Here is an 11,070-nt window from a genome sequence, read left to right on the forward strand (position 1 = left end):
CAGGCCCAGGCCCAGGCCCAGGCCCAGGCCCAGGCCCAGGCCCAGGCCCAGGCCCAGGCCCAGGCCCAGGCCCAGGCCCAGGCCCAGGCCCAGGCCCAGGCCCAGGCCCAGGCCCAGGCCCAGGCCCAGGCCCAGGCCCAGGCCCAGGCCCAGGCCCAGGCCCAGGCCCAGGCCCAGGCCCCCAGGCCCAGGCCCAGGCCCAGGCCCAGGCCCAGGCCCAGGCCCAGGCCCAGGCCCAGGCCCAGGCCCAGGCCCAGGGCCAGGCCCAGGCCCAGGCCCAGGCCCAGGCCCAGGCCCAGGCCCAGGCCCAGGCCCAGGCCCAGGCCCAGGCCCAGGCCCAGGCCCAGGGCCCAGGCCCAGGCCCAGGCCCAGGCCCAGGCCCAGGCCCAGGGCCCAGGCCCAGGCCCAGGCCCAGGCCCCCAGGCCCAGGCCCAGGCCCAGGGCCCAGGCCCAGGCCCAGGCCCAGGCCCAGGGCCCAGGCCCAGGCCCAGGCCCAGGCCCAGGCCCAGGCCCAGGCCCAGGGCCCAGGCCCCCAGGCCCAGGCCCAGGCCCAGGCCCAGGCCCAGGCCCAGGCCCAGGCCCAGGCCCAGGCCCAGGCCCAGGCCCAGGCCCAGGCCCAGGCCCAGGCCCAGGCCCAGGCCCAGGCCCAGGCCCAGGCCCAGGCCCAGGCCCAGGCCCAGGCCCAGGCCCAGGCCCAGGCCCAGGCCCAGGCCCAGGCCCAGGCCCAGGCCCAGGCCCAGGCCCAGGCCCAGGCCCAGGCCCAGGCCCAGGCCCGGTATATCCCATTCTCGGAATATCCCGATTCCCCACTTTTTTTCCTAAGTCTCTTTACCTTCTTTGTCTTTAATTCCTCAAAAAAAAAAAGTAATTTAAAGAAGGTATTAATTACCATAAATGTTACCGTTCTCACTTAAGATAATGCTTTAAACTTTTTCACCTGTCTTTCTTTCTAATGTGACAGTCCAGATAGCCTACTGGTCTCGTGGATAAAAAACTACTTCCTGGGATATGTAGTACTCTTCCTGTCCATAAATAACTGTTTTTAGTTAGTATCTTTCTTGCCCTGTTTATACATTCATGGATTCCTTTCTATCTCTTTTGCAGGTGCAAAATCTATAATAAATAGAAGTTGAAACCGCTTATGGTATTGGAATTTTTGAAAACATTGTCTCATTTCGTCTCATTCATCTCCATTTTTTTAATTTAACAGATATTTTCTTTCGGTATCTGTTCTCCTGTCTTTCCATCCTTCCATGGCTCTTTTATTGTTAATCCTGCCGTCGCCCTTTTCATTCTTGTTTTAGTTTCAGATATATGCTTCTTTTTACTTCTATTTTCAGTGTGTTTTTGTCATGGTTTTTTGTTTTCACCTTTAGAGGATAAAGTCATTAAGAAAAAAACCTAAGGTTTTAAGTTTTTCTCAAACCCTACCACAGTATTGTGTCCAATTCAAAACGATGAAGATAGCAGTGGAAGGGTGCATGCATGGAGATCTCGACAAGGTCTACGACACCATTAAATACATCGAAAACACTCGCAACATCAAAATTTACCTCCTCCTTTGTTATGGTGATTTCCAGGTTCTTTCTCTCACACTCTCACTTTCTCCAATTTGTTGTTTTTATACGAAATTTTGTCACTTTCCAAATACCCATTTTTTATATGAACTTAATTTTTTTTTCTTTTGCAACTTAGGCAGTCAGGAATGGAAAAGATATGGATAGCCTTAATGTGGCCCCAAAATATAGGGAGATGAAGTCATTCTGGAAATACTATTCGGGTCAGGAGGTTGCCCCAGTTCCCACGATTTTTATCGGTGGAAATAATGAAGCTTCCAATTATTTATGGGAATTGTAAGTCACCCCCTTTTCTTCATATGTTCTAGCTTGGGGATTCTGATTCTTTTATGAAAAGGCCTTGAATTTTACCTTCTGCTATTGAAATGTGTAAACTTTAGGTATTATGGGGGATGGGCAGCACCTAATATATACTTCTTGGGGTATGCTGTGGTTGTGAAGTTTGGCAATATCCGTATCAATGGACTTTCCGGAATTTACAATGCGCGTAATTATTGTTTAGGTTGGGTATGAAGTTCTTTTACTTGTCTATTCTATGTTTATTCTGGAGTTCTTTTAATGGTGATTGTATATTTACTGCAAGCGAGTGTCAGATATGTTATATTGATTCTTATTTAGGGTGGAGAGTTGAAGCTTTGAAACTGAAATGAATTAGCTTTTCCTTGAGCAGGACACCATGAAAGGCCACCTTATAATGACAATACTATCAGGTCTGTGTATCATGTTTGGGAGTACGATGTTCACAAGCTCATGCACCTAGAGAAACTGATTGATATTTTCCTTTCACACGATTGGCCGCTCAGCATCACTGATTATGGGAACTGGCAACAACTTGTTTGCTGCAAAAAAACATTTCAAAGGTGAGGTAATTATATTCAATTGGTGGAAATGGACATATGTGATAGAATGAAAATCTTCATATCAAGCGTCTTCAGTTTTCTTGTTGACCATTCCTGGTTGCTTGTTGGTTGACACATATTTCCTAGATCCAGCAAGGAACTCTTGGAAGCAAACCTGCTGCTCAAAAAACTCAGACCATTGTATTGGTTTTAGCTCACTTGCACTGCAAATTCACCGCTCTTGTTGAACATGAAGAGGGTGGTCGAGTGACAAAATTTCTTGCACTCGATAAATGCCTTCCAGGGCGCAAGTTCTTGCAGGTATCTGTCATATGTTCTGACCATTTCATTTAGGTTCTTTCTTTTGGTCTTAGCTGGAAGCTAATAAATGAATTCTGGCTTTCTCTGATCTTTTAGGTTGTTGATATTGATCTGATCTAGGGACCTTATGAGGTTCAGTACGATGAAGAATGGCTGGCAATAACACGAAAATTGAACTGTCTTTCCTTTGACCTTCCGACGTGGAGACGTTGGGTGTGTGTATATATGACATTTTTGTTTTGACCATGCCACTCATCTCACTCTCTCTTTCTCTAGGGTGGGTGGACTAATGTTTTATTTGAAAATGTGCAATTTTCTATTTTTGCAAGTACTATTACTCTACAAGAACTTGTGAGCTGACAACTGCTGTTCTAATAGGTAGGAGAACAAAGCTCGACATGCAAGATTGTCGTCAATGGGTTAAGAGCAGGATGGAAGACAGAGGAGCCAAACCTTGTGAATTTTCTCAAACAGCTCCACCTCACAAACCCTTTGATTCTTACTTTTTCTGGTAAATAATATGGTGATATTTTGATGCTTTTCCTTCTTTGAGGTGCTAATAGTATCTCCATTAATGGTTCTATCTTTTGGATTTAAGAAACATACCATATATGTTTGCATATTTATACCATAGGCATCTCAATATTACTGTCACTGTGGTTATGAAACACTATCCTTCATTTTTTATCTTCTTTTAGCTCAATTAATTGTTGGTTAGTGAATGCGTTCTTTTTTATTTAGATTTGCAACTAGAATAATCATGACTTTTGCAATTTGTTTTTGCTCGATTTCTTTTTTAATTATTAAAATTTTCTCACCTTTTGTAGGTCTCCTCGTAATCCTCAGATTGTATCTTTTTTGGAATTACTAGATCTTCCTTATGTTCTTGATAATGCATCGGACTCCAGGGATACTCCTTCATTGCCTCAAAAGGGTAAGAGAGTTTTCTATTTACCTTGTCCCACTCAGTTTTGATGCCTTGTCCCTTTATACGGTACTTAGCAGCTTTTTGTTAACCTTCATTGTGATGCAGCAAACCTAGAGTATACATGAATCTAGGAATACCTTTTGCTTCTCGTGTTTAATATGGTGCTGGTGCTCTCCAATATAGTTTAATGAGATAGATAATTGATCATTTGCTTTCAACCAAGGTAGAACATTGAATGCGCCTAATGTTTTGAGCTTTGTGCATATCATACGCAATGCTATAACTTTGCCTCGTCCACGTTGATTGAACTAAATCCAATAAATTTCTTAAGGTGACATCGTTTTTCCTGTTGGTTCATTAGATGATTACAGCGAAGACATTCCCAATGAAGATGAGGATGATCTAGAAGATGATGCAGAACGGAATAATGAAAATCGGTCCTCATGAATGTGAATAATATTTTCTATCAACCAAGAGGTTTATTAGTGCAAAAAGATTGATGGCAATATCTTGCTACACTATGAGGCTTTACTTGTTTGTGAAGTTGGCAACTTGGTTTAATGGCCCACACTTTTCCAACTTTCATCGGTAGAGGAGAGCACCTATACAAGTTTCATCAGTAGAGGAGAGCACCTATACAAGTTTCTTTCTTTCTTTCTATCTAAAATAATGTATAAACATCAAATATTATATCAATAGCTATTATCACAGTCATTCATTATATGAGCTTGAATTTGGAATCTCAAATTTTTGGGGCTTTTCTAATTGAATTGATGTTATTAATATGGATAAATGACAATAGCATGGAGTTTGTATCTTGCTTCTTGCAAATTTAGTAATTTGTTGTATTCCGACATCCAGGAACATCCAAGGCATGGCACCCTTAATCAGGCATGAACTTTGTTCTTTTTCAATAAGCAATTTTCAGACATGGCCATTGGTTACAATCCATTAGCATATTTATAAGATTATTAAATTGTTTAAAGGGATATTAGAAGGGTGAACTAGAAAAATTGTAAAGGAAATTTTCGCATTTTATTCTTAGTTTTATAGAACTTAAAAGAACCCTTATTTTAAGAAATTGTGATTTATAAATTGGAATGTAAATTTTGATATCGAAGAAACTAAGACTAGGATCAATGGTGCAGTTATGGTGGGGAAGGAGATGTGGAAGAAGATAATGAATCTAAAAGGCTGTTATATTATTTTTGGGTCCAATCAATTGGCTTAGGATGCTTGCAATGGAAATACATTAGAGTTTTGTATTTGAGGTGGTATCAGTTTATGGAATAAGCTAGGGATTAGGTGAGGCTCTTGCTAGAGTTGGCACTGAAGTATTATATGAATGATGTTTAGAAGATACAGTCTTCTGAGTCACAGGTTTATTCTGTAATTATTTATATTTCTTGGATTGTAAATTTTATTTGGGGGCTTCTCGAAACAAATAGTGAGTCTTCTATAACCTCTAATGAACACAATATCAATGAGAAATCCCCTCCTTTACTTATATTTTATAGTTTCCCTTAATCCATAAATGCAATCTCATTGATATGCTCTTTTCATCCATAGTAGTATAAGCTGCCATACTTCTATTATTTTTTTGAATAAATCAGGTTGGTTTATTAAATAAAATAAAATTAATAGAACTGAAATACCCAGAATTTCAGACTCAATATAAACTTACAGAGTTTAATTATACCTGCATATATGGGCTATTTATGAAGTCTAATTTAATTTAATACGTAGATAACTCTAATCATCAATCAAATAATATATTTCAATTTAAAATTTATAAATAGTAAATTTATATTCTCCTTTATATTTTTAGATATATATTTTATTAATTTTTCTAACAATAAAATTATTTATGAATTGCTAGAAAAGTTTAAAATAGTTATATTAAAAATATATGGGTAATAAAAAATTAACATTTCTTAGTTTGAAATGCCCAAGAACCACCTCAAATTTTAAGTTTCCTTTGATAGTCACCATATTTAATATCATTAAACTACCAGATTTTAATTATATTTTTTAATTCTTTATATATTTGATATAGTAAATAGTATTATTTTAAAAATAAATATATTTAGACATTGAGAATATAAAAGTGTATTAAATGAAATTTTGAAAAGTAAATAGCAATAGTTACCGTTGGCAGGAGAAGATTCCTTCTGCCCGTTTTCATCTGTCTTTTCAAATCCCCTTCCTTCCCATTTCTTCACCATCTCTTTCTCTTCAAAATTTTCCTCTCTAATCCGTTTTCATATCTTCCTTCTCAATCGTTTCTGCTTTTTATTTTTAATTTTTTTTATTGTGATATTGGAATCACTTGCTTCATCCATAGATTTTGGGTTTTCAGCCCTAGGAAATATTGTTTCGGTTCGTCTTTTCAAATCTATGGATGTCGGTGTGGTTGTTCTTGTTGGATGCTTTGGGAAAGAAAGAAATTCTGGTTCTGCAAGATTTCACCAGCCATGGCGTCTCTTTTACAGTCAACTACTTTATTATTCATATTCTCTATTACATTGATTCTTATCCCAAATAGACACGCTATTCCCTTCATCGTATTGCACGGTAATGTTCTTATCCCACTATCTTTTCTTTTCAATTTTAGTGTTCTTATGCACTCTCCCATGGCTTAAATTCATTCTTTAATGCCCTAAAACTTGAGATGAATGGGGATTAGTTGCCAGTTTAACCTGATACCCATATTTCTTTTATGGATATAATGCTTAAAGTTCAACTAAGACCACATAACTTCATTTCTAGTGAAATTGTTTAAGCAATTGTGCCTTTGTATAAATTGTTAAAATTCTGTTAAATGTACGGGTTAAACAGTATTATATGCCAGTTTAACCTGAAACCCATATTTCATTTATTTGATATCGTATAATATTGACTGTCAAAGCAGTAGTAATTGTATTTTGGTTTTCTAATAATCTGGTTTGTTCGCAAGGTCGATTATTGTACAATGCATCACGGATTCCCCAAGCTTAAACATACCGATTCCTTTTCATCCATGATTGTCGAAATTATCCAACTTTATGCTAGCTTAAACATACCGATTCCTTTTCATCCATTCAGCAAATCAACACATTCACACTCATACACATATTAACCATTTTCATCTCAATATAATACTCAAAGTTAGCTACATATAACTATCTCAAAATACTCAACCATAACAAACAAATACTCAACATGATTCTTTGCCTGGCAAGGTTTACCATTTACCTTTCTATTCCACCTGAATCTAAATAATTTTGAATCATGTCTAATGCCCTCTGAATACTATCATATTTTAGGAAAGAGAACAACCTATTGATTTAGCAAGCAAGAAAACCTTTGAACACAAAGGATCTGTTTTCTTGTACCGCTGCATTTTGTGTTTGTATTTGCTGGCTTGATATAGCCACTTTGGTGTACCATGCAATGTTCATTTTTTATATATGAAAACTTTTACTGAAAAGGGATAGAAGGAGCTATTTTTCGTTTAAACATTGAAGTTTGCAATATGATTGATATCATGTTTATCTTAGTGACCAGAGGCTTCAGTCAGAGTACTAGATCTAAGGCCGCAGTCTTTGCCTGGCTGCTAATGTTCTGGATCTAACCTATTATCATTTGTTGTCACATGAACTAGTAGTGCATTACATTTCACTTATCATCCGCTTCTATTTATTCTTGAACCATGTCAAAACCCTTTTGGCTTAATTAAAAATAATTTGAATGGATAAGGTTCCATCTTAAACTATGTCTATATCAAGCCTATGAAGTGTAATGTTTCACATTTATTGCAAATTGTTTTGGATGATTAATGTGTCTGCTTGTCATAATCTTGAGACTTACATGGATTATGCAAGACCTTTTTATACTTCTGTTATTCTTGATTAATGCATCTGCAGTTTTATGTGGTCTTTACTGGGGTCCATATATTTGACTCTGTAGACAAAATGTAATTCACTGATTAGATATCTCTGTACAGGCTATTGCAGCAATGATGCGTGCTCAGGAGGCCGATCCTACCAATCTGGAAGTACTTCTTGCTCTTGGTGTGAGTCATACAAATGGTTAGTGAAAGCTTATCGCTTTAATCAAGATGAGATTAAAATTTTGGAGTGTCAAACAAATAATACTGTTTGAAAGTTCAGAATTGGAGCAGACTGTTTCTTTAAAGTATCTCACCCAAAGTATGGTACTCTTGCGCCACCGGAGCTTGCTGATTCTGTGTATTATGCTGATGTAAGTACACTAGGGTATAATTCTTTGTTTTTTTGGTTGGTTTTTGTCTTTTGGAACAATGCCTTGATATTGCAATCTTGGTTTGAGTGTAAGCCGCTTCCTCTAATGTTACTGTGGGATAGTTTGCTTATGTTGTGAATGCTGTGATTACAAGAGTGTCTTTTTTGCATATGGTTTCCATGACTGCAGTGATTATATTTTGGATTTGCATACGCTGACAGGATATAATTTTCCTTAAGATTACTAGAAGCTTATCCCTAACATTACATTTTGGAAATGTTATTGTTATATTCTGGTGTTAATCGAAGTGTTTTCTGCCATACAGGTTGCTAGATTATTCAATGAAGTTGGTCAGATGTCTCCTGAGGATGCTGATGTACACATTGTCCTTGGTGTTCAGTATAATTTTTCAGGAGAATATGATAAGGCCATTGCATCTTTCAAAACTGCTTTGAAACTTAAACCTAATGATTATTCTCTTTGGAACAAGCCTGGCGCAACATACCTTATCAACAGGTAGCTTCTTCATGATTCCCCCTTGAATAGTGGTGTCCTATCTGTATACCATCTGATATGTTAATTTCATAATTACTTTTTTTATAATTAAAAATTTATTTTCCCTATCCTAAAATTTTGGGGTTCTCTTTACTAAGTTGGAGCACCTGTAATGTGTGAAATTCAAAATATATGAGTACTAGGATTTTACTAAGAATCAATTTGTATGGTGTGTTGGTCACTATTTTGCATGTTAGGCCAGAAAAAAAAAATGAATTATGAAGGTGTTGACAATGTCGGCAAGGGTGCTGTAACTACCTGAACCATTTGAGGTGCAAGATGTAAAAAAAGCACTTTTTTGAGTAAATTAAGGTGAATATGTAAATTTGTGCTTCTTGAATCAAGGGGGCTTTTTCGCTTCTATACAAAAAAGTGTGCCTAGGACTTGGCTTGTGCTTAATCAATTGAAAGGATGGCATAAAGAAATGCAAAACATGTGATAACCCAACATGTCAATCTTCTGTGTGCCAAACTCTTATGGGTTGCATCATCTTTTCCTCTATTTCTCTTCTTTCTTATCTTTCAATTGTAAAGTGATGCATTGGTGTGTTATACAGCTCTCTTATAGGGTTGAATTATTTACTTGCTCCAGGCTTAGCTAAAATGATTCTCCAAATAACATGTTGCACCTAGTTGGACCTTAGAAAACAGACTAGCTCTTCTATTAAGCTCCATGTAATTAGTTATTTGATTTTTGAAGCTATTTGTTAATTTAGATGATTTGATTATGCACTTCCTCAATTTACATATACCCTTGATCATCTCTTTCAAAATGCCTCTTTTAATGCATTCAGATCTTGCATATGCAGTTTGATTTGTTTAGCCTCTGTTACTGAGATTGTCCATTTAAAATTATTTGATGATAAACTTCCCTTTACCTGTGGTGGCCATATTTTCAGCACTATTGAATTTAGTCTTTTGGCCTATGTCTGGATCTTTAGGCACTAGATTTGAAGCCAAACTATGTGCGTGCTTGGGCAAACATGGGTATCAGTGACGCCAACCAGGTTTGTTATATCTTGCACTGTTCTCTCATTGTCTTGACATTCATGAAAAGGGAACTACATTTCTCTACCCCTCTAAATATTTTATTTTACAATCAAGATCCATTGTCATTGGCTTCTTTCTCTCTCTCGAAAAAGGAAAAGAAAAGGTTTGAATTCATGAATCAGCAGTAGCTTCTTCCAAATGAGTGAGTCAAGTTAGTGCTAGAAAGGTATAAATTTTGATTCTTTAAAAAAATCTTGTTTTTTCTTCATCTCTTTTTATTCTGTTTGGTTTCTGATCGAGGAAAATCGAGGGAAATTTATATCAAACTTGACATTAGTTCTTGTTCTTTTTAAATAATTCCTGATTCACCTGTGAGTTAGCAAATTCTGTGCATCCTGCATTTTCCCGGAAGTCAAACAGGAGACTTAAATGTTTTTAATATCTTAAAGGGGGAATCAAAATAAAATACTAAGTGACCGTTAAAATGGCCCAAAACTGATTTATTAGCCGTTTATTAAATATCTCTTCAATCCATGCACATTTATTATCCGTTTCTTTCTCTCTCTGTCTCTTGGTCTCCCTCTTTTGTTTTCTTTTTCTTCCTCATTTATTCTGTTTTCATAACAAATCCTCAAATATATCTCTTCAATCCAAATCTCCTCCCATTTCTTTATCGGTTCTCTCTCTCGGTCACTTTTCAATTTCTTTCCTCTCATTATTTTAGCTTTGGGTAACAAAAGGCCAAAAAAAAAAAAATGCACACACCCTGCACCGTTTTTTGTGGTTTTTGAAATCCACTGCTTCATCGGGGACTGATTTTGAGGTATGAATCTTGAACCTTATCTTTGTCTGTCTTTGCCTTTGGATTTCTATTTGGTTTCAGATCAATGTTTTTTTTTTCTTCTATTTCAGTGGGTTCATTTCTCTGCCGTTTCTTTGTTGCGATTTTTGTAACCCCTGCTTCATCCGAGACTGATTTCAGGTATGAATCTTTGCTTCAACATTTGTCTTTTTGCTTTTTGCTTTTTTCATCTCTGGTTTGGAGTGTGGTGTGTTTAGCTGTGTGGGTTTGGGGTGTTGTTGGTTCAGGTTTGCAGTCTTTGGTCTGACCAAAGTAAAGTCTCTTCTTTCCTCTCCCTTTTATCTCACTTAAGATAATGCTTTAAACTTTTTCGGCTGGCTTTCATTCTAATATGACTGTCCACATAGCCTACTGGTCTCGTGTATAAAAAACTGCTTTCTAGTCTGATGTCCTGCATAAGAAAAATCTCTGATTGGCTGGATTTTAAGTACTGTGAAACCAGTATCCCAATTGTTAAGTCAACCAAAAGGAAATCGGCACACATGAATGACTTTAATTAAATACTTCCCTGGGAAACTCTACAATAATTGGTTTAATCGATCGGTCTGAGGTCTGTGCTCTGTCCACAAAATCCTTTAATGAGATAGATCGGTCCCTGGAATATGTCGTACTCTTCCTGTCCACAAATGACTGTCTTTAATTAGTTCCTATCTTTCTTGCCCTGTAGCAGCAAGAAGTACACATTCATGGATTTCTGTAATTCAATATGGCCTTCCTTTCGATCTCTTTTGAAGGTGCAAAATCTATAATAAATAG

General features: G+C 37.7%; 2 pseudogenes; both read left to right on the forward strand.

Annotated features, from left to right (window-relative positions):
• The window catches only part of LOC108463737 (lariat debranching enzyme-like), a 28,892-nt pseudogene extending 24,434 nt beyond the window's left edge, over positions 1 to 4,458 (forward strand).
• Positions 4,459 to 5,779: 1,321 nt separating this feature from the next.
• On the forward strand, positions 5,780 to 8,517 carry LOC108487682 (peroxisome biogenesis protein 5-like; annotated as a pseudogene).
• Positions 8,518 to 11,070: the final 2,553 nt, after the last annotated feature.

The sequence above is a fragment of the Gossypium arboreum genome, chromosome 3, assembly GCF_025698485.1.
Source record: "Gossypium arboreum isolate Shixiya-1 chromosome 3, ASM2569848v2, whole genome shotgun sequence".
NCBI lineage: Eukaryota > Viridiplantae > Streptophyta > Magnoliopsida > Malvales > Malvaceae > Gossypium > Gossypium arboreum.